Source organism: Amblyomma mixtum, chromosome 3 (assembly GCF_055824585.1).
Source record: "Amblyomma mixtum isolate Tamu chromosome 3, ASM5582458v1, whole genome shotgun sequence".
In the NCBI taxonomy this organism is placed as follows: domain Eukaryota; kingdom Metazoa; phylum Arthropoda; class Arachnida; order Ixodida; family Ixodidae; genus Amblyomma; species Amblyomma mixtum.
In genome coordinates, this window is record NC_143014.1 from 279336930 (window position 1) to 279361006 (window position 24077).

The 24077-nt window shown below is 48.7% G+C and overlaps 1 pseudogene; it reads right to left on the bottom strand.

Annotated features, from left to right (window-relative positions):
• Positions 1–642: 642 nt before the first annotated feature.
• Positions 643–24077, bottom strand: part of LOC149354999 (endothelin-converting enzyme 1-like) — a 50475-nt pseudogene continuing 27040 nt past the window's right edge.

Sequence of the window (24077 nt, forward strand, 5' to 3'; positions counted from 1 at the left end):
GATGCGAAATATATGGCGGCGTTTCAGGATAGCGCTTCTCAACCGATGAGCCATAGCTCGAGGCAGGGGTGCAAGATCGTGTCTTCGCCCTAGGATAATCATCTCTGGCCGCCTCCTCTCTCGCTACTCACAGCGTTCCCTGTGCTCCTTCTAACACGGAGCGCCCGGCAGCTCTCTCGCTGAAAAAAAAAAAAATTCTTTTAGAATAGCTGTGGAAACTGCGCAACGGAACCGGTTGTCAGAGCGTCAGCCAACACAGGGTATTCGTCCCGTGGATACATGAGCCGGACAGAAGTCGAGTTGAGTCCGCATTTTGAGGGAATGTGAAGAAAAAAAATCGAGGAAGAGAGTAGAGGAGTCTCGGTTTTCCTTCTCAAAAGTTGCTCTTTCGAATACTCAGCTCGACCTGCGCTCTGATCGCATTTCTTTTGATCGTGATAGTACGTTCAAAAAGCGCTTGAGTAAGAGGCCTCAAGGGTCCAACTGCAGTCCAACTGCAAATTTTGCAGTAACACTTATTTCGTCTATCGTGTTCAAAAAACTGCGCGAAAAAATACCCTGGAAGCGAGAAAAAAATACGCCAACTGGCAGTACGGTTTTATTTTTTTACTTTTTCGCGAAGTGTTGCAGTCACCTGATGCGCTAACCCCTGCGCCTTGGCAGTGACACGCGGTACGCCGGAGTCTCTAACGTCATGTGCGAGCCATCTTGGGCCGGCACAGCAGCATACTCGACATTCGTAGCGGCAACTATTTTTCTGAAGAAACATGCCTGTTCCAAAAGAAACAACAGTGGAGCGAAGGCATAAGTCTAAACAGATCATATCAACACTTTGAAAAAATAACATAATCTACCAACCACGCGCACAGATGTCGAACCTGCTTCTTCAGCCACACCTGACTGTATAGTTGTTATAAAGGTTATTCACGTGACAAAAGCGTGATAAGCCACTTGCCCAGAAAATTTGATAATGGCATCCACTCCAGAGGCACACGAGGGGCATAGTTTGTCAGTACCCTCCAGTTGATGCCTTATGAGCACTGTTAGGGCACCCCTGTTGGCACCCTCATTTTTTGTACGATGTGCACGTTGATCGGCTACCGGGATACAGGGTTGCCACAAACGAGCCTCCTAGAGCCCTCAAATCCTCAATAGTCCTGGAAGCCAGGCTAGTCGAGGAAGACTGCATACTACATGTCTACTCGAAACGCAAAGCTCAACTTAGCAACTAATTTCTCATGATGAGAGCTGTGCCCGCTTCAGCACTCCTGCGTAACACAAAAACTGCAGCAACTAAAACTCTTTATTATGAGAAATAAATAACTATCCAAAAATATAAAAACCGGAAAAGAGAAACAGACAATAAAGTGGCTCGACTACTAATTGTTTATTCGCAAGTCTGGGGCTCAAATATATACAGGGCACTCAGTCACACGATCCGCGCACAACTGCTATCACATCAACCCTCCTTCGTGGAATCACAGTTTGCAACGACTTCAGCATCTTCAATCTGACCGTCGCTCTCCAAGTTCCAGTTTCCTGCTTATTGTACAAAAGTATCTTTGCAGAAGCAGCGTCAGAAAATCATGGCAAAATACAGTGATATACAATAAATCGCCAAAAAGAACAACAAACAAGAAACAACAAAAGCGACAGAACGCTTTCAGCGCATAACAATAAATCCATAACACGCAGAAAGGACTTCTTTATTAGAAGTCATTTGCTATCAAGGCCTGGTGATTATGAAAAAAACATATAATGAATGCGGGTTACTTATTTCGAAGAGCAGCAGAACAATCACTACAACATGCGGCTCCTTTGCAATGAGAAAAGCCCCAAAGAACCTCGCGCGCTGTCTTATTCGCGACTCCTGCCAAGAACCTTGATGCTGTCAAGCGCCGGCTCACATTTCCACTCTGCGCAGTGAAGAGGTAAATTAGATGCAGTTCCCTTTTCTAGCGATTTTGAGTGCTCTCATGCTGCGAATTTCATACACCACACCAACTGCACAATCCGCAAAGCATTCACCATGCCTCTTTTCGCACTGGTGCTTTTTCTACGCCCATTACGTGTGCACAAACCGCTGAGCTGTCTCGTGGCCGAGAAAGGTTGCAAGCCGGCACGAAGGTACGGAAGTAGTCTGCATGAAAAATAAGCGGAGGCGTTCTACTCCAAGACTATTCTGTGGCGGAGCGACAGCGTGTCGTCAGCAATGTACCATGTATTGAAGGAGACTGATCTTTGTCACTGCGCAGTGGCAAGTGGGCTGGTCATTGTTCGGGCTCTGGTACGAAGTGGCGAAGGAAAGCAGTCGGGGCGACGGTCAGTCAAGAAAGCTTTTTATGCGCTGATTATGGGGTAAACCACTCCTGCCGTCACGAGCGCAAAGCCAGTTTCTTTTCATTTCCTGCCTAGCCTCTGCTGCCTTGCTACAGAAGGTCGGCTGCGAACCCCTAAATTGTACTATTGTACTTTCTCGATAGCTCCCTAGGAGTACTCTCGAAGTTACATGGCGACATTTCAAAGGTTTTTCATCAGCGGAAACATGGCTCTGTTCGTTTAGCAATTACATTTGCTATGAAATATTCTCCAAGTATTTGCGAAAAGAAACTAATTTTCACAATGTGCTGCAGCACCGATCGTCACTACCTGCAACACCCATCGTCACTATCATGATTTTCAAATAGCACCTATTTTGCCATGTGACAGCGCAATGGAAGTGCCATTCGTTCATGGGGAGTGCACTTCGTGAAAGTATCACTAAAGTTGCCCGTGTGACAGGAGTATAAATCCCCGCACGCACGCGCACAAACACGGAAAATGGCACGGTTTCAAAAACAGCTTTGACTTGTGTGATCATACACGGTAAACCATTTTTGAAAAGTCACTAAATTGCATTTGAAAACTATCAAAATGTAGCAATTACTACTCAAACATGATGCCACTTCATTTTCAGAAATTAGGGTTTAAAACCGTTAATTATCGTCACGTATATACAAGTACGCTGGACGAAGTTCCTACGGTAAACTCATATTTCTGGATTTCCTGCAGCGCACACACACCCCCCACCCCGGCGGCGCAACATGTAGGCTCTCAGCCGTCATTTCTCTTCACTGCTGCCGAAAAAAAAAATCGACTACACGCCTTTCCGGGTGGACGGTCGCTTTTAGATAATGGGACTCTGACAGCTAGGGGGATAGGGGAAATGAACAATAACGCCCCTGCACACTGCTTTGTTTTCTTTCTCCACATGGACTCAACAAACGCACTCGCGCAAGGCTCGCAAGGCCTCGCGTATTTGTGTGTGTGTAGCTATTTTCGTCTTGTTATATGTCCGCAGCTGCATCCATGAGCAGGCATACCGGGCAGTGTACATTCCCCCACCCCCGCAGTTGTTGACCGAGCAAGCGTCGTTCCTGGAAAGAAACGCGCAACGCACCGCTTCACCACGACGGTGAGAGCAAGGGTTCGGTGCCGCGCTAAAGATTTTTATTACAAACACCACTGCAATGCCTACTCCCGTAATATCTTAGAATTTCATGAAATATTCAGGAAAATAGATGTCTGTGTAAATGATGGCAGATTTTTTTCACGTTTCATGATCATGCACACAAAAGCAACCGCTGTGGCAAATGCTATTTCAAGGCCGGAATGCGAAGACAATGCAAGCATGCTGCTGCTGTATGCTTTTTTGTAAACAAGCATGAGGAACCGTCCTGAGCAAGAGGCTGAAGCGTTCGTCAGATCTGGTGAAATGTAGAGTTCCGGCCCCTTCCAGTTAGGTTTTTTTTATAACCACGCTAATGAAAATCTGGCCGTAAATGTTTATCAGGTAGACAAGCACCATTTTTAAAATATTTATAGTCTTTCTTCTAATTTATGAATACGGATCGACACTAACGTCATTTTATGTTCCCCGCTTTGTAAACCAGGTCAAAAAACAATTTGCCATGTAAAACCTGCTTCCCGCATAACCTTGCTGAATTATCCTGAAGTCCTTGATGGTGTTGGTGAGAGGGCTTCGAAATCTGCTGAAAAATAGCTCTTAGACGAAATGTTTTCACCAATGTCATCCACAGACCACGCAGCCAAAGGACTTCATACCGGTTTCCAAGAAATTTCACCGGAAGCTCTCGGCCCCTCGTGTTCACGGAACTATCCTGAGTAGTAGTAGTAAGTGGCTTTTATTGTAAATGAAAAGGAAGGTAAAAGGTTTCTTGCCAGCACCGGCATCTGCTATCATGTCTAGAAGCACCTGAGCTGGGGCTGGGGGAAGGAAATGGAAAGCGAGATGAGAGTGAGGGGGAAAACAAAGGGTACAGAGAGAGGGGAAGAGGAGGGAATACCTTCCCACCTGCTTGCATTTCCATTACGCGAGGCGATACAGCCAGTGGGGAGGACCGTGAAAGGTTTCAGCAGCCTCGCGTTGCAGGCGACCTGACACGTGAGGCGCGCACTTCGGGAGAGGGCGAGCGCGCTCTCTCTCTCTCTCTCACACACACACACCACAGACACTATGCTCGCCCGCTCCGCAAGTTCCCCCTCTCACTCGCATGCACCAAGCTGCCCCGCATGCCCGCAGCACAATTTTCTCCATTCTTGACCGGAGCGGAATTCCAGCCATGACTAACAACGAGGGACACCACCCCTTTTGAGCACCCGCGAGCAGGTTGGCACGTGCACATAGAGGAAGTGCCAGCGGTGCGAGCAGCAAGCGCACCATAGCAGACTTCCATATTTATGCAACTCACCTACTACTATCTAGACACTACACGCGCATTCGTGCAGCGCCATGCGCAGTAAATGTCGCTGTACCATTGCGGAGCAGCTCTTCCGGAAACCGCGCCATTTACAAGAGCTAGTTTTGAATCATAATACCCTGTAGCCGAGACTGACAACTAATTGCATTTCTAACGATTTCGGTATCCGTGGTTTGCACACCACTGAGGGAAGGTACTGGTATTTCATGCAGTGCGAACGATGGCAAGAGATACTGGCATTGTTTTTGCTGCATTGTGCGCGTGCATATCACCAGCTACGCTCCCATATACCTTTCAAGAATGTTATCCGTGCGTTCTTTTTTTCTTGCAGTGTGTGATTGACATATAATTTTGGGGGCATGATTTTGCATTCACTACAATGCTAGTGAAATCGCACTGTCCACACATGCACTTCGCCACTGGTAGAGGCAAAAGCGGAAGGCTTCATTCACTTCCATTGATGTGCATTTTCAAAAGACAAACGCATGTTCCTTATAAAAACAGTACCATTTTATTGCAACATCTGCTAAGCACGTTCAGATGCCTTGCACAACTCCCCCGCACATCATGGTGGCTGCCTGAAAGCAAACAATCCATACCAATGTCATATGAATAAATAAATAAATAAATAAATATGCGAGTCTATTTTCAGGAAGTGACAGGAAATGTCAGTGCTCAAAAGCAACACAAGTTTTGCTCTCTGGCCCCTTTTCAACACTACAGACAATAAAAAATGAGAAGTTGGGCTTCTTCGACATCCCTAAATTGTACTTCACGATCGCAATAAACCGGGATGATTAACTGAAGAGGTATACACACAAGCAACTTATTCTTGCAGCGAAGTAGGAGAAGAAAAATTTACTTGCAGTGAATACGAAACAGAAGCATGCACTGACTAGCGCATTTCTCTAGCCACAGTTATGCAGTGAATTTCACGAGCACAATTAAATTTCTTTAAAAGCACCGCCCTCCTAGCACGAAACTAGAAGATAATCAGCATCATAGGCGCGTGCTAGGTGCATGAATGAAGAAAATTGAACGTCCTCAGCAAAAAATTTCAAGTGCTAAGAACTACAGTTTTTCACCGGTACTAAGGTATCTGCAGTAGCTACGGCTCGCAGTGCGCTTGTACGATTTTTCATCACGCTTTGCCCCTCCCTCATCATAATCTACACATAAGCTGCCAAATGCCACTCGCATAGAAAGGTGTCCATCCCCCACAACGCAAACTGCCACTTCCACGCACTGCGAGCTCCTAACGAGCTCAGGAGGAATGCAAAACACAAACGCGAAATATTTTGCGCAATGCAGAATCAGCAGGTGATTTTATCGCCCTAGATAAGCTGGAGTAGATTTTTTAGAAATGCCAACAGTTTATAGACTTACTTCAGAGCGGAATGAAGAAAAAAATTCCATCTGCCACATCTGGATCCAACCCGCGACGTGCGCATGCTCAGGACGAGAGTCGTCATATACATAAAATATCTCTCAATGCCCTCTGTGTCTTTTAAAACTCATCGCTTATTTCTAAACACAAGCCCCTCAACTCTCCAATTTAGAGCCACTTCTACAGGCCCCCAGCTAAGGAACAAATAATTATGCAGCAGATTTCTGCTCTCGCCTTACGAAATATCACAGTGCCGTGACACTGGTAATCTTGCACACGCGTTCATTAAAAACCGCACTCGATAACACACACTACGAGGTAGCTCACGCACGCGACACAGGTACAGTTGGTACTTCAATGCACATACTAATAACAAAATTGCGGTCCGAATGGCTCACCTGCGTTTGGCCCTGTCATCAGCCATGCGCGTACGAAGCTTTGTCATCGTCGACCTTTTGCGCTGAAGGTGTTTCCGCCGATTCCCCATTTGACACTTTTACACACAAAAAACTGGCAAGATAAAGCGATAAAAAACGGCGCTGCACACAAATACAAAAGCACAGTAAAAAAAACACCAACAAGCAAAACAGCACGATACGCCGATGACAGCCTGCTGAGCAGCCGAAGAAACGACCGAAAGGCAGGACAGGTTTCAGCGAAGTCAGTCGTCTGTCTCATAAGTCTTGCTTCAAAATGTTTGACAGCGCCACTGTCGTTGACCGGCGGAACTCCATTGTTGAGTCAAAACGCCCACGAGATTCAAATGCAGCAGCCCCGTCGACCAACAAAGGGGCGAGTGAGAGCTAACATGAGTCGTTTATGATACCCAAATTTACATCACTGGTAGTATTAAGACCAGCGACTTCAGTTCCTGTCAAAAAAGCCTGGAATATAACAGTGATCTTTCGCGCTGGATGTATTTTGCGGAGGTTACGGCGCACCAAAAAATGGCGCAATTGAATGGCGCAGTAATACCGTTCTGTTTGTCATAGCGAAATTCCGCCTTGAGCAGGTCCTTGAATGTTTCCTAAATATTTTGCGTGCCAAATTTGTTCTCTATACGACGTTTACTTGCTTCTAAAACTCAGATCAAAAAAGCGCAGTTTCTAGGTTACGACCAACTTTGAACAATGAAAACTAAAATTATGACATGTAGCTCAATGAAATTTTCAAGAATTAACAACATGGGTACTATCTACAATCCTGCTAAATATGTTTGTGATTTATGAATTGGACTAGGAGTTATTAATGCGTCATTCTTTTAAATTTCACTCTTTTTTATGGCACCAGTTCTAAATAACTACCCAATATAACTCAATAACTTGCCCGTAAGGTCCTCGAGTCACACTTCATCTAAAAGCTGCAGAAGCAGTTTTCTTTTCGGAGCAGTAGTTTTCGTAAACAGCAAGGCAAACGCAGGCAAGTCGAGCAAAAATATCGTTTTATGCCCCTCGCTCTGTTGCTCACTGCTATTATACTAACGTGAATTGCTTTTAGCGACACATACCATCGCAAAGAAGATACAATTATCTTTACAATGCGCTCAATATCATTTTTCTAGCGCAAACGGATGAGCCACACCGCTCACACAAACATGACGAAAAACGGCTGCTGACCGCCGCTAGCGTGGTACCGCCGCCTTAAAATGATCGGAGTGTAAAGCGTCAACACAATGAACGCCGAACGGGCAACGGCGACTGCGACGCCGCGAAGCGGGCGCCAAAGACCTGCGCTCTAAAAAACAATAAAAAAAGCGACCGCAGTTGCCAAAGACAATAAAAACCGCATATGCGGGAAGCCGTAATTTTTTGGTCTACGAATATCATTGCTACTTACCTGCGAGTAATGTCGAGAGAGTCCTTTTCTGTATTTTAATTGCTCTCATGCGTCGCTGGTTTTGCATGTGCGTTTCTATTTTCGTATACACGAATGCTTCTACCTATGCCAACCCCAGTTTTTTGCACGGTGGCGGCGTTCCTCCGTAGGCCACAACTTTTAAACCACGACCAAAAAACCTCTACACAAGTGGAGGTAGTTAGCCACCTCCGCAGTGTAAAACTGCATGGCGCTGCAGTGAACAGCCTAACTTCTGGAACGCCTTTTTGTGTCTGCTCCAAGCCACAGGTCGAAGTATGGCAGTCTTTACTAACAGCCATTGGTGAAGCCCGCTTGGTCCTTAAGATAAATCAAATCTAACGAAGTGTAGTGTGCTTCTCCAAACATGCATAGACTTGTTTAAGCAGAAGGAATGCTGAATCGTAATGCAGTCAGGTTGCAAAATCAGATGTGGAAACATATTCAAGGAGTACACAGACCATTGTCACAGAACCCGACGCAGTTCCGAGCTAGGCCCCAGCACGTAACTGTGCGCTATAATCCAAAAACGTAAGCTTCACGCGTACATGTACGCAGCGCGATAAGTGCAAGAAACGAGGAGAGCGCGTTGGCGGTTAAAGAAGCTTCATGCGATTTGCAGCGTATGTGAGTGTTTCTAGGGGAATTTTCAATAAGACTTGATATGGCGAGTATTTTACGGCTATATTTTTATGTGGTGCAAGCTCGCAAACGCTGTAAAGGCAACGACCCGTTAACTGATTGACATGCGCACACGACCTATAAGTAGCCTCGCAACGCTTCGCCGACGGCCGCTAATTCATTTCACTTAAATTAATTTCGCTCATTCATTTCACTTTAAAAATTAAAAAAAGTTTCAAGCATGAACTTCCTAACAGTTAATCTGAGCCACGAATCTTACCTCGCAACTTGACTGATGTCAGGAGCAAGACTGTGAGAGGAAACACAGCACGGTATCTACTATAGGGTAACCATGATTCTGAGCGATTTCATAGGAGCATGTGAGCTTGTGTCTTGTGGACACGCTGTGCTAGCGCATCATTGTTGATGTCCATTAAGTCCTTGCTATTTCAGTGTGTGTGTTACAACGCATTCCTCACTTCGTTATTCATGACTCCACGCAGTGCAAATGGTCGAAGGTGATCGTGAACATTTCCTACGCTTTTTTTCGGACGCGTAGCCTGAGCTGTCCTGTACGCTCTGGTTGCTACGTCAAATACAGCTGTTCTTAAGCTTGATTTTGCTTTCTACCAGCTCATCGCGTACTTTTCTTGCATTTAAAAATTTAGACACGGTTGTTTTGGGCTAGAGGCAAGCTTGACAAATCAAAACAGGTTCAACAAAGAGCTTCGAAATGGAGAACATGGCACGAGAGGGCACAGTGGCACGAGAGGGCGACACACAGAACAACTAGTAAAAAAAGAGCACCTCGTGTCAGGGTTCATGGGCGTGCGGGGGCCGCAGTCGAAGGCTCGGGAGAACTTGGCAAAGTTTGCGACGGCCTTGTTGCAGTCGCCCCTTAGTGAGCTGAAGTTGCGCGACAGGTTACACAAGCTGAGGCAGGCGGTGATGAAGAACACCTGATCTTCGGTGAACACCTTTGTGACACGTCCCGGCTGCGGTAGGTCACCGGGTGCTGCCTCGTGCGCAGCGTGGGCTAATTCTAGCGCCGGAACCTCCTGTAAAAGACTCGCGCCCGAAGACGACCCAGAGCACAGCGCCGACTCGTTGGAGAGCGCGTCGATCCACTGCTGTGGCGCCCATGAGTCTGCGTTGAAGTTGCCGTCAGCGCCCACTCTGAGTCCTCCCTGGTCGAAAGCCTTCACCAGCTGCAGAGCGTAAGAGAAACCTAACCCGCCGTATAACATCGCCCTTGTTCCTTGGCCTGCATTGGTGGGCAGGTTAAGGGCTGCGGCCGATATGAGCACTTTATTGGAGAAATAATCGTATCTGAACAATGGCTGCATGTAGTCCAAAGGCAAGTCCAGTATCTCTTCGTACTCTGGTTTGCTCTGAAGCGCTCGCTTGGCTATCATGGCACTCAGCCAGTGCTCGACCAAGGACGTTTCACTGGACGAGAAATTAGCGTGCACAGCGGTCAGACCATCTTCGGTTAGCAGGTTTTCTGGTGGCCACAGGACTACCCGAGTGCTGTCAAGCTTTGAGGACGCAGTGCGCCGGATGGATTCGTCGGGAGCCCAGGACAGGTTGGATATTTTGTCACGGGCCAGCTGCGTCACGAGACTGAGATAGCCATCGATGGCCTTTCTGGAGGCCGCTGTAAAACTATTAGCTACGAAGAGCGTCTTGATCAGGAGCTGATACGAGCCGTCTACCTGAGCTGCACATAGCCTGTGGCGCCTAAGGGCGGACGGCCAGTGCTCCTCATGTCGTTTTGGCAGTAGGTTACGATCTCCAAGTGAAGCAAACGCTTGTATGGAAAACCACGACACGTGCATCAGCAAAGAACGAGCGTCAAACTTGGAAAGGATACTATCCACAGATTGCAGGAGTGCTACATCGCTGGTCACAATTAAGTCTGATGGATCGTAACCACCTTGCACTCGTGCGTTCATGTTCATCTCTCGTGTCCAGTCAACTGAAGACAAACTGGCCGTGATATTAGAAATGTCTTTTAGCAAGAACGGAGCAGGTGTGGCAAGTTCTGTTTCAAGGATCTCTTGAAGTTCTGCGAACACGCTACGTTCGACACTTTCAATCTTCTCGATTTCGCCGTCACTACGCCGAGGCTGGCCCATGGCGAAGGCGTCATGGAACCTATTCCAGTAGGCCACAACGCCCTCCAATTTTATAGCCAGTTCCTTATAAGCGATCCACAGCGGAGCGAAGTCAGCTGGCCTGAAGAGCAGGGCATGCTGTGCTTTTTGTGGCGTCCTTAGCCTTTTCAGCCGAAACCAGATATTCAGCCCCCAGTTATACGCCAGGTCCACAAGGACCCCGAAAGGGCTAATGCCAGGGAGGGGATCGTCTGGCCATGGTATCTTTCGCTGTAACATGAACTGCCTCAGTAAAGAAGCAGAAGAACCATTAGCGCCACTGTTGGTCAGGCAGGCTTGCAACATAGCTTGCGCCTTCGATACCGCGGAAAATTGACGCGCGCCTCTCACTACCAGCGAGTGGAATCCGTTGAACCAGGCCGCGACGGCGTGATAGGCCAGGGCCGATCCGTACGCGTGAGGGTCGTCGAGCGGCGGCCTCCACTTGGAGCAGACGAACGCTTCGAAGTCGCTGCACGGATCAACACTCCAGTTCACCTTGGCCAAAATGAGCTGCCAGTGATAGCGGCACTGGGGGCTCAGTCACACGTTGCCGTCCCGTTCCTGGGACGCGGGCGTATGGGCCAGTCGAATGTAGGCCACCAACGCGGCACCGATCAGCACGAGGACCAAGCAAGCCACTGCCGAGGCCAGAGGCACCTGCGGCCCAGCGGCGGCCGAATCGGGAGACGCAGCTTTCGAGGCCTGGAAAGAAGGCGCAGGGTAATGAAGCGGTTTCGCAGTTCTTCCTTTATTTCATTTACGTAGTGCGTGCAATCAGCGAACCAGTGGGCCCTGCAGCTTCTAAAGTATCTGATTCAGATCTGCAACAAGTTCAAACCTACAGCAGAAAACGAGTTCGTCGAATTTATCATCTTCCGCCAGCGGTGAGGCAGTAAAAAAAACGCTAACGATAGAAGCGCTTTGTCTTGGTCTTAAGTGTCTAATGAATAATGAATAAGGTCGAGATGAAGAGATGAGGTTGGCCGTACAGACATGGACAAGCTGACGTGAACTGCCGGAGCGACTATGAAAACCTTCCGGTCTCTCCGTGCAGACACGAAAACACGAATCAACAGAAGGATGACCACACATCGAGAAGAGGCGTTCCTTTACGACCTCATGCCGGTGTTTCTGTCGTTATCGAGATAATGCTCGTCTGTAGCTGCATAACGCCACCGGTAGTAGTCGATCATCGCGCCGTCAGTTCGGGTTATCTTCTCCGTGACTCTACAAATTAGAAACAGGCTTTAAAAGACTTAAAAGACAGGAACTTCTAATCCTCTCTGTTCCTCTTCTCCGCCTTGTGTTGTGTTTCAGCCTGTCGAGGAAATTCCCGTTTAAAGGGTCAGTCTACTCACCGATATGAGTGTATAAAAAATGGCATATTCTCGTAGTTGGCACCCTATAACATCAATAACGAGGGAACTGCTCCCGGTTTAGGCAGGAATTTATATTTTATTTCAGCGTTAAAAATCGCGTAAAAATGCATGGTGGCGACCCCAAACGTTCATTTTGTTCAAGCAGGTGGTAGTCTTTTTTTTTGTAGAAGTATAAGTGAATATACTACGTACCGTGAGTACGCCCCAATGTCACAGAAACGTACGTTTTGTTCTAGTACACTGTAGAAGGCGTACCGCTCGCTTTTTCTGTAAATCACATGAATATTTATAGTTATAAGTACTCTAAACGCAGGCACATTCCCACTTTTAGTTCAGCGTATGCTAGCAGAGACGCAAAAATAAACTCAGCCTATAGTGGCGCCATCTGGTTGTCAGGACAGGAACCATTGCTGTAAACAAACCGACTCTCCATTTAAGCCTAGAAGCGGCAGAATCGTCAGTCTAATTCTTAAAATAAAGCACATTTATCACTTATGCGTTTTCTTATAGGCGAGATGAGACGAAGCGAAAGACCGGCGCCCCATTTATGGCCAGTGAACGCACTGAAAAAAGCAGAAACAACGAGAATTCAGTCCGAAGCGAGAGGTCCAGCTTCGACGGGCGCCGCCATGTTTGTCGCCGCGCGGCGGAAATCCACATGGTTGCCAGATGAGACTACCATCTCATACTGATGTGTTCCCACATCAATAAATTCTATTTTAAAATGTTCTACCGCACGTCTTGGCACCACACCTGGCTAAACGGTAATTTGAGTAAAGAGCTATAGGTTGCCGCAAAGAAAATATGGCCGATAAAATTCAGTAGACTGACCCTTTAAGCTCGCTTCTTGCATAAAATATGAAATTCAGTGATATCAAGAGTAAGCGTTGTGATTTCCTTTTAAATTTTCCGCCCCTTTCACCCCTTCCTTAGTCCCTGCCTTTACACTACTGTACAGGTGCATATCTACAATAAGGCTGCCGCCACTCCTTCCCTTGTAAGTGCTTAAAACGCACGCCCTCTGTGGCTTCGGCAGAGCGAGGACGCTCGCACCTCGAGGAGCGCAGGAAGACGCACACATTGTCAGTTTTAGTCCATGAAATATCGAGCACAGAGTTGCAGATGTCTGCGGCCAGCGTCACTGTCGCGTGCTCCGTCCGTGCAACCCGTCCGCCTGTTTGGGGGCAGTCGCCTCCCGGTTACGTGCAGCGCCTGAGAGGCGTCTGAAGCGCTCGGCGGCGTCTTAACGGCCGCGTGCCCCACCATACACTTTACACTAAGCGCGAGGCTCGAGGTGCGTCCAGGGGTTGGTGGTGTGTCCTGGGTGAGCTCGCGCCTGTACACGACGAAGTTATAGCGAGGCACGTGCAAGGGCTCGTCAAGTGATCGGTGTTAGAGGGCGAACTCGCCGCAGATACAACTCTCACTGCAGCGCTTAGAGCCCGGTTGCTTTCTCAGCAACCACATGGGGCGGGAAACGGAGACACACAGTGGCGCTGGTTTGTACTATCGGGTAGAGTTACTGTATATGTTACCAAAGGTAGCAGAGTTGCGCGTAGGTCCGCCATCTTGCCTGTCAAGCAACCGAAGTTATGCGGGGAAGCCGCACTCCGTTTCTGCAGGCGACATGCCTAGCGCATCACCGATCAACCGTGGGCGCTTTTCCGAGGTTTTTAAACCACTTTTTCGATTGATCGCAAACAAAAAGCATCTAAAAAACTGACTGCGTAACCCAGGCAAAAAATATAGTCAAGACAAAACGGTGCTCTTTCAAGCGCGCGCCGTGAGCTGCGGCAGCAAGCGATTCCCACAGTCACCTTCCCCGAACTATTTACCTGATAACCTAAGGGCTGACTCAGTATTCTAAATACGCCGTGCAAATGCAGCATTCATTCATCTTTCCGGCAACATTTATTCACCGGTCCTGCGTTAAAAAACCTGTTTATAGTCTCCTTTACTAAATACGAAACCCCGCAGAAAGTTATGAGCCGGAACTATAAAAACGACAGTATAAAAATCCAAAATACAGTTTGCTCGAAACTGGATGAACGTTACCATCTGAAGTAAACAATCAGATGCCCAAACATGTTTCCATCGATTAAAAATTGTTTTCCATTCAGGTTTTATGCCAACAGAGATAAATACGCCACGCAGAGCTCTATTTTAGCGTTTCAACAGTGTACACGAAAAAGCGCAGATCCGCATGTCCAGCCTGTTTTCGGTAAAAAAAACGTCGATACAACTTTTAGCAAAAAAAAACACAACAAAAAAGGCGTGACCTACGCACGCTAGACACCCCACAGCAGCTATAGAGCAGCGAACGTGAACAGCTGTTGGATAGTGGATCCGCTTCGAACTTGGCCGGCTGTCAATCCAGCGGTGGCGTCGCGAATAGACCTCTCCCGGCCCACGTCATCAGCGTACGTGTTTCTGGTCCGATGGGCAAAACATGCACCGTACCGAGGAGGCTCTCAGAGGGAGAAGAAAGCCTGCAGGACGTCTCGAATCCGGGAACAGAGGCGGCGGGGGAGCACTCGACACCGGTAAAACCGGTTCAGAACCGAAAGTGGACGATTTTGCCCATCGAGCGTCGTCTTCTCCTCAGTACACGGTTGCTTAGACACCACGTGATGGCGCTCTACCAATGTAGTCGCGAGCGGCGTTTTGAAAACAGACGCGCAACTCTGCTACCTTTGGTAGCGTATATAGTAACTCTACTATCGGGTATCGAAATCTCCAGGATACGGGAAACAGGTGATCTACGCACATAATTGCCTTGTCTGCAAGCGATCACGTCATTTGAATACCATACATAACAGCGCGTAACCCTAGCGCTGAATTAAAAAGGGGGGGGGGGGGGGGGGGGGGGGGGTCAACGCAGGGCCTCCGCTCTGACAGCAGGAGAAGGGGGCCCATTTATTCTAACCTGCTTAGTATGTGGAACCACAGGCAATGGAACTTCGTGCGACACGTATGAAGCGAGAAACCCAGGACGAGGAGACGGGCCCCCACATAATGTAACTTCGTTTAGCGAATCAGTTGGGGACAGCCTGTCGAGCTGCAAAAATAGGAATCAACCGCCACCCGGAGGAGGGGAGGGGGGGGGGGTGCTTTTTTACCAAGCGATATATGCGTTTGCTTACGGGTTGCGGTAGGGTTTTCGTGGTTTCCTGTCTATCCCCCCGTCCAGTGGCGTCAGAAGGTGTGTAGTGTGTTTGAAACTCCTGGCGACGGCATAACATCCGGTTTTACAGAGAGCCTCGCCGCCAAGCATTCCGCTGGAAATGCTTTCATAATCCCCTAAAATTAATTGATTATTTTTAAAACCCTAAGTGTATGGTTTCATTGATGTTGTCAGGTACACACGGGATGAAGCTTCGAGTAGCTTGAAGCAGGACCCCCATCACGATGCGACCGAATCTTCTGAGCTTCATTCGTTGCCCTGTCATGGAGCTACCGAATCTAGTGAGCTTCCTCCGTTACCCCGTTGACGTTCACCTAGCTCGCCACCCAGTCTCGTCTTAAATCTTAATACTAGAAGCATCTCAAACAAACTCCCTGATCTTCTCGCTCTTGTGTCCTCCCATGACCCTCACATTATTTGTATCACTGAAACCTGGCTACACCCTGACATATATGACTCTGAATTTACCCCACCTGGTTACCTTGCTATCCGTGCTGACAGGCATGAGGGCAAAGGCGGTGGTGTAGCTTTACTTTTGCGTTCTTATCTTAGATTTTCTATACTTCCTGCTCCTTGCAACACCGAGTCAATTTGGTGCAAGCTTTATTTAGAACAACAGACTGTTATTATTGGTGTTTTTTACCCACCCCCCCGAAACCTCTGCTGATGTTTTGCACTCTGTTGGTCAGTTCATACACAGCCTTTCAGTATCTAACATCATCTTCATGGGGGATTTCAACGTGCCTGGTATTCTCTGGCCATCGATGTGTTATTATGGCCGTGACGCTTCTTTAGCAAAAGAGTTGATGGATCTATCGCTCTCTCTTGAACTCACTCAAATAGTTACGCTTCCCACCAGGCTGAATTCACTGCTTGACTTAATCTTCCTAAGCCCCAACCTAACAGACACCGGGTTTCAGTGTACGGTTGTCGATGGTATTTCTGACCATAAAGCAGTTTTCCTTACCCTGTCTCGCTTCTGTAGTAACCCACAGTACACCTTCACGTCATTTCCGGATTTCCATCACGCAGACGACAACTCCGTAATCGACAAACGAGCCGAGTGCTTCGACGCCTTCTGCGCGCTCAGCCGTGACGGCGACGTTAATGACCTTGTTGAATATTTCGAAAAAATTCTTAGACTGTGCATTAAACTGTTTGTTCCCGTCAAAACAAAGAAAAAAATCCTACTCTCCCTTGGATTAATCGCGGTGTTTTGCAGATGTCACGTCGTGTGGCCCTGCTGAGGCGCATGACACGTAACAAAAACCCTGATGTTGATGCTCGATTTCAAGCTGCGAAAAATGAACTTCGAAATGAAATGCACTCTGGTAAAGATTTCTATTTCCGCGTTCAGCTCCAAGGGCTGCAAAGAGATAACCCTCGTATATTTTGGCGCTCTGTTCTACCCTCAAACACTTCCTCCACCTCATTTGTTATTAATGGAGAAATTGTGACTGACCCTGTTCAAATATCTGATGCATTTAATGCCTACTTTCATTCCGTCTTTGCACGTGATAATAACATGATTCCATCTTTCACTCTTCCCAATCATGATCATTCTATCTCAAATATTATGGTTAGCACTCCGGGGATTTTGAATCTTATCTTGTGCCTTGACACACAAAAAAAGCGCTGGACCGGACTGTATCTCAAACACCTTCCTAGCACGTTATTCCCTCTGGCCATCTCGATATCTCTCAACTATATTTCAAAAATCTTTCTACTGGCATTGTCCCTTCCTCATGGAAACTCGCCAATGTACTCCCTCTCTATAAATCCGGCAAAAAACAATTGCTTTCTAACTATAGGCCGATCTCTCTAACTGCACATTCATGTAAGATCCTAGAGCACATTATTTATAAACACATTATGGAATTTCTTGAAGCAAATAATCTTCTGTCTAGAGCTCAACTCGGGTTTCGTAAGCGGTTTAGTACAGTGACTCAGTTAACCGAATTCGCACATGACATTCTTCTCAGCATAGATGCCGGTAACCAAATCGATGCCATATTCATAGATTTCTCAAAAGCTTTCGACACGGTCCTTCACTCTAAATTGTTATGCAAACTGTTGTGTCCCCTTATTGCTTTTGTGTGTGTGCGCCCCCGCATCCTCCTCCTAACGACCACTCGCATCCTCCTCCTAACGACCACTCGCATCCTCCTCCTAACGACCACTTGCCCCTCGTCGCACGCTGTCGCCAGATGCCCCCCCATGGTGCGCCCCCGCATCCTCCTCCTGTTTTGGGAAGCCACTCCCTCCCGTGGACGCTTCTCCGCTCCCTCCTTTCTTCGGGCGGCCAGTTCGGCTCCTGCCTCGGTCGACGCTGGTCGCACCCTCATCGGCTTTAAATAAACGAAGTCTTAAAGTACCGTGTGCGTCTTTCGCTGCATTCAACACAGCGACCGGACACGACAGTGGCGACGAGAAAGTGGATTCGACCCGCGCTACGCAACGCTATTGACAAGCCATGGCTACGCGAGGGTTTGCCAATCAGATACCAGAGTTCAACGGCTCATCGTGGTCATCGTGGGTTGGACGCCTTCAGTTCTACTTTGAAGCTAACAACATCACAGACCCAGCCTTGAAGAGGGCCAACCTGCTGACGCTGTGCGGAGAGCAGACCTACGATACTGTCTGCGCCCTTATTCAGCCAAGCACACCAGCGGCAGTGTCTTACGACGACATCGTAAAAGCGCTGCAAAAGCACTACGACCCAAGGCCATCCGAGGTCTACAGCCGGGCTCGCTTCCAACGACGAGATCAACTGGGAGGAGAAACTGTGAGCGCCTACGTAGCCGCGCTCAAGAAGCTCGCTGCCGACTGCAATTTTGGAACGCTGTCGACAACAGCTACCGGGCAGGAGGGAGACGCAGCTTCTTCTGCTAACACCACCATGCTTCCCTTGGACGTGATGTTACGCGACAGATTTGTGTGCGGACTGAGTGACGAGTCACTGCAGCAGCGCCTGTTCGCTGAGAAGGACCTCACATTCAGCAAAGCTTACGACATCGCCGTTCGAGCGGAGAGCGCCGGTCACCAGCAGAGAGGGATTCGCCGGAACACCGAGCCGGTACACCAGACAAGCAACCAGGTGCGCAAGCCTTCTGTTGTTGTAAAATCGGTCAAAAAGGCACAACGCTGCTGGCGGTGTGACGACCAACACAACCCCCAGGGATGTCGATTCCAGTCAGCCACGTGTAATTTTTGCCACAAGCGAGGGCATATCGAAAGAGCATGCATTACGAAACGGAGACTTGCCAAGATAAAGTCACCTTCCCAGCCTAATCACAGCGTCAACGCCTCAGAGAATACGCCGCTATCTGATCTCCATGGAACAACATCAGCAACACCATCTGTGTTGTACGACCTGAACACCATGAATCTCGGCACGCGACCGAAGATTTTTACAGAAGTAAGCGTACATCACCAGCTGATTAAGTTCGAGGTGGACTCCGGCGCAGCCTGTACTCTGATCAGTGAGGACACGTTCCGAACTTCATGGCCATCTGACGCACCCGCCCTGCAACAAGACGACACGCACCTGCGAACGTGGTCAGGACAGAATCTGCCACTATTGGGCTCTGCCAACGTGCAGGTTAACTACAACGGCCAGACCCATACGCTACCTCTGCTTGTTGTGAAGGGCACAGGATCAAGCCTTCTAGGGAGAAACTGGTTTTCTCCACTAGGCGTGATGATATGCGGCATACACCAGACGCCGAGCCAGAACATGGTTGAGCAACTGCAAGAGAAATACGAAAGAGTATTCTCGGAAGAGATTCCAGGAAACGAAGGGCCCCCGGTCACACTGGAGTTGTTGGACAACGCGCAACCCAAATTTCTGAAGGCCAGGCCGGTGCCGTTTGCTCTCCGAGATTCAGTTGAAAAAGAGTTGGACAAACTGGAGCAGCAAGGTGTCATCGAGCCGACACAGCATTCAGAATGGGCCACACCACTTGTCGTAGTTCGCAAGAAGAACGGAACCATACGCCTCTGCGGAGACTACCGGAGCACCGTCAATCTTGCGACTAAAGCGTCCTCTTACCCGCTACCGACACCTGAAGAAGTATTCAGTGTACTGCGTGGCGCAAGAGTCTTCAGCACATTGGACCTCACCCAGGCGTATCAGCAGCTGAAGGTGAGCGAGTCAACTGCTGAATTATTGGCAATTAACACACTGAAAGGCTTGTACAAAGTCAAGCGACTGCCTTTTGGCGTAGCTGCAGCCCCGGCCATATTTCAAAAATTCATGGAGACAGTGCTTCAGGGCATCCCAGGAGTTTGTGTCTACCTTGACGATGTCATCATCAGTGGCACTTCTTCTGAAGAGCATGCAGCGCGCCTAGAGCTCGTGCTCGAAAGGCTAGCAAACGCTAATTTGTGCATAAGCAAATCGAAGTGCTGTTTTGCGGTGCCAGAGGTGCAATTTCTGGGACACCGAATTGATGCGGAAGGCATTCACCCTACCGAGGAAAAAGTGCGAGCGATCACAGAAGCACGAGCTCCAACAAACAAGCAGGAGCTACAGGCTTTTCTCGGACTCTTGACGTTCTACGACCGGTTCTTGGAACAAAGAGCTACCGTGGCCAACGACTTATACCAACTCCTTCGGAATGATGTGACATGGACATGGTCGCCACGCCATCAGCAGTCATTCGATGCCCTGAAAGACCTGATTCGAAGATGTACAGTCCTCCGCCACTACGACGAAAGGAAGCCTCTGCTTTTGGCTTGCGACGCATCACCGTACGGAGTCGGCGCGGTTCTATCGCAAACTGACGAGCAAGGAAGGGAAGCTCCCATCGCCTTCGCCTCACGTACGTTGTCGCAAGCAGAACGCAACTACGCGCAACTTGACAAAGAAGGGCTAGCCATCGTCTACGCGGCGACACATTTTCACCAGTACATTGCCGGCCGGAAGGTGACCTTTATAACCGATCACCGACCGCTATTGGGCATTCTGGGACCACAAAGGCCTATGCCACCAACTTTGTCTCCGCGAATGACACGTTGGTGCATCAAACTCTCAGCGTACGACTACGCTCTGGTCTACCGCAATGGGAGTAAACATCAAAACGCCGATGCGCTAAGCCGTCTGCCACTAGACGCAACTGTTGACGAACCATTTCCACCAGGAGACGTTCTGATGTTGGAAGCACTGCCAGAACCTCCGCTTACAGCAGGCACAGTTGCAGCATCTACGCAGAAGTGCGCAGCTCTCCGGCTAGTTTACACAGCTGTTCAACAAGGCAACGTGCATAAACTCAAAGGGGACAACTTCGACGCTTACCGCAGGCGAGCTACAGAGTTGAGCACCCATCGCGGCTGCATCATATTTGGGTCCCGAGTTGTGATGCCGAGAGAACTACGCGCACAAGCTATGTCTCTCATCCACGCCGGACATCGGGGCATCGTTGCAATGAAAAAGTGTGCCAGAAGCTACATGTGGTGGCCTGGCATTGACAACGACATCGAAACAGTGGTGCGAGAATGCAAGCCTTGCCAGAGCAGCCGGAGCGCCCCGCCGAAAGCTCCTGTCCCAGAATGGGAAAAGCCAGACACACCATGGCACACACTGCACATTGATTTTGCAGGACCAATTGAGGGCTGCACTTTCCTTGTGGTCGTAGATGCCTACACAAAGTGGCTTGAGATAAGGCAAATGGGACAGACGACTTCGGCAGCAGTCATTGACAACCTCCGATCACTATTTGCAACGTTCGGCCTGCCGCGCAAGGTAGTGTCGGACAACGGAACACCGTTTGTGTCTGCGGAGATCCTCAAGTTTTATCGCGACAACGGGATCTCATCAGTTACATCGGCCCCCTACCACCCAGCGACAAACGGACAAGCCGAGCGCTACGTAGCCGAGCTAAAACGCGCCCTTGAAAGAGATCAGACAGGCTCGCTGCAGCGCCGCCTTGCGCGCTTTCTCTTCAAGCAGCACACGACGGTTCAGAGCACAACAGGCGAGACCCCCTCGAAAATGATGTTCGAGCGTGAAATGCGAACCCAGCTCACAGCCATCCTCCCCGAGCCAAAGGCAGAGACGTTCCGGGAAGAAAAAGCAATTCCGCGCTGCGGCACGCTTAATGAGGGGCAGCGCGTCCTCGCCCGACAGTTTCTGAAAAAGCCACGCTGGGAGGAAGCTACAATTGTCAGACGCATAGGCCTGCGCTCTTGGCTCGTCAACATACATGGCACAGTAGCACGCCGACATCTCAACCAGCTGCGTAGATTTACGACGCCGTCTGAGAGCTGTCCGCCAGCGGAGAGAACACGTGCACCATCTTCCCACATAGCCTGGCACCTCTTCCCGGAAGAAGAGACTTCGCCCAGGACAGACCTAGGAGACACAGCGAACAACAGCCAGCCTACAAGTGTTTCTCCCCGAGCGCACAAAGCCAGCGCGCCTCCACGCGTGAGCGCCGACCCCCTGCACGATACCAGGCAACTTTCTAAGGGGGAAGGAAGTGTTGTGTCCCCTTATTGCTTTTGTGTGTGTGCGCCCCCGCATCCTCCTCCTAACGACCACTCGCATCCTCCTCCTAACGACCACTCGCATCCTCCTCCTAACGACCACTTGCCCCTCGTCGCACGCTGTCGCCAGATGCCCCCCCATGGTGCGCCCCCGCATCCTCCTCCTGTTTTGGGAAGCCACTCCCTCCCGTGGACGCTACTCCGCTCCCTCCTTTCTTCGGGCGGCCAGTTCGGCTCCTGCCTCGGTCGACGCTGGTCGCACCCTCATCGGCTTTAAATAAACGAAGTCTTAAAGTACCGTGTGCGTCTTTCGCTGCATTCAACACAGCGACCGGACACGACACAAACTAAAAGCAATTCTCAATAACTCTCAACTCGTTGATTGGATTGCCGATTTCCTCTCACACCACTCCCAATCTGTTCGCTTCAATTCCGTCGATTCTTCCTTAGCCGATGTAACCTCAGGTGTTCCCCAAAGCTCTGTCATTGGCCCTTTGCTATATTTGCTCTACATTAATGACTTACCTGACAGTATAACCTCAAAGATCTGCCTATACGCCGATGAATGCGTACTCTGCCACACTATCAACTCTGTTAATGATCACCTCTTTCTGAATGAGTCTTTTGGTATGTTCCGTGACTGGTGCAATACGCGGCAGATGAACATCAATTTCAGCAAAACAGTTGTCATGTCTTTCACCAACCGCCTATCACCTTCTAATTACGACTATGCATCACTGCATAGGGTACATGAATAGAAATATCTTGGTGTCGTTTTTGCTTACAATATGACATGGTCAAAACACATCGATTACATCATAGCTAAAGCTCTTAAAAAGGTAGGTTACTTGCGGCGCACAGTACGGGATGCTCCTAAAGAAGCCAAATTGCTCATGTACAAAACTCTAATTCGTCCTATTCTTGAATACGCTTCTAATGTATGGAATCCATACAAGCGATGCGAAATCGATCAAATAGAATCTGTACAACGTAAAGCTGTAAGATTTATTTTCCGCCGCTACGACTTTCATTTTCACCCTCATCTGCGATGTCTTCCCTAAACTTAAGCCCGCTCGCATCCCGCCGAAAAACTGAGTCCTTAAAACTTCTTCACTCCATAGTCCATTCTGCTAATTGCCTTTCAGAGCGGAAGCATATCTCGTTTTCAAAATCATCTGCAACCAAGAGCCATCACGGTCTTAATATCCAACCTTTGTTTGCCCGCACTAACGTTTTCAAATACAGTTTTTTTCCGCGCACTGTGGAGAGTTAGAATTCTTTGTATGGTAACATTCGTGCATTATCAGTCTATGATTTTGCGTCGGCAATTGAGTCGTAGCATTGTATGTTGTTGTTCTCAGCGTTTATATTTCCAATGCTTCTAATGTACCCTTGTATGTGTGGAATTGTTCCACATTTTATGTACCCACTCCTGCTATAGCCCCTAGAATGGGGCTGCAGTATTTTCAAATAAATAAATAAATAAATATATAAATAAATAAATATCCGCTAATATGAAATGCGGTGCTAGATGTGAAAAATAATTGCTTTGCGCCCTCTGCGTGGCTTACAAATGTAAGGAAGTGCCGCGCTTCAGTGTCACAAGTATGATTAGAGCAGGGTAGGCAAAAACGAAACCAGAATGCGCAGCGGAATTTGAAGCGGCGTCTACTTGTGCGAGTATCATATAGAGACTGTTGAGAAAATAAACAGTGCTTCTCTCAGCTATACGGGTGGATTGTTCGAGTTCGAATTCGTGTAATCAAATTAATATTAATATATTTTAATAACACCCACACGGGGCACTAATTGACGAGCGTTTCTATTGCCCACTCGCGGCCGGAGTACCCAGCTCAACTGAAGGAAGCTATCTCAGCCTGCTTTTCTTTGATGCGTTAGCATTAAAGCAGTTTTGCGAACGAGAACCTGCCTGTCGGATTGTGTACGGCGTTACTGAAAGAGAAGAGGCGGCGCGCGCGGCGCACTGCAATGCAGTCCCGCAAGTTGTCGTTCGGCTCACGTGCCTGTTCCGTGGCTTTCGGCGCTCGGTCGCGGACGGATACGTGTCTAATGCTAACGCTAATGCTAATGCGTTACTGCTGCATGAATACCATTGATTGCACTCCATTCTTTTCAATTTGGTGGGATTACAATGAAACGTGGGATATATTCCAGTAGTGTAGCACGGGGCAGGGTTTGCATTAGAGGGAAAGCAGAGGGGGCCTACATTCGCATTAGCCCAGGGCC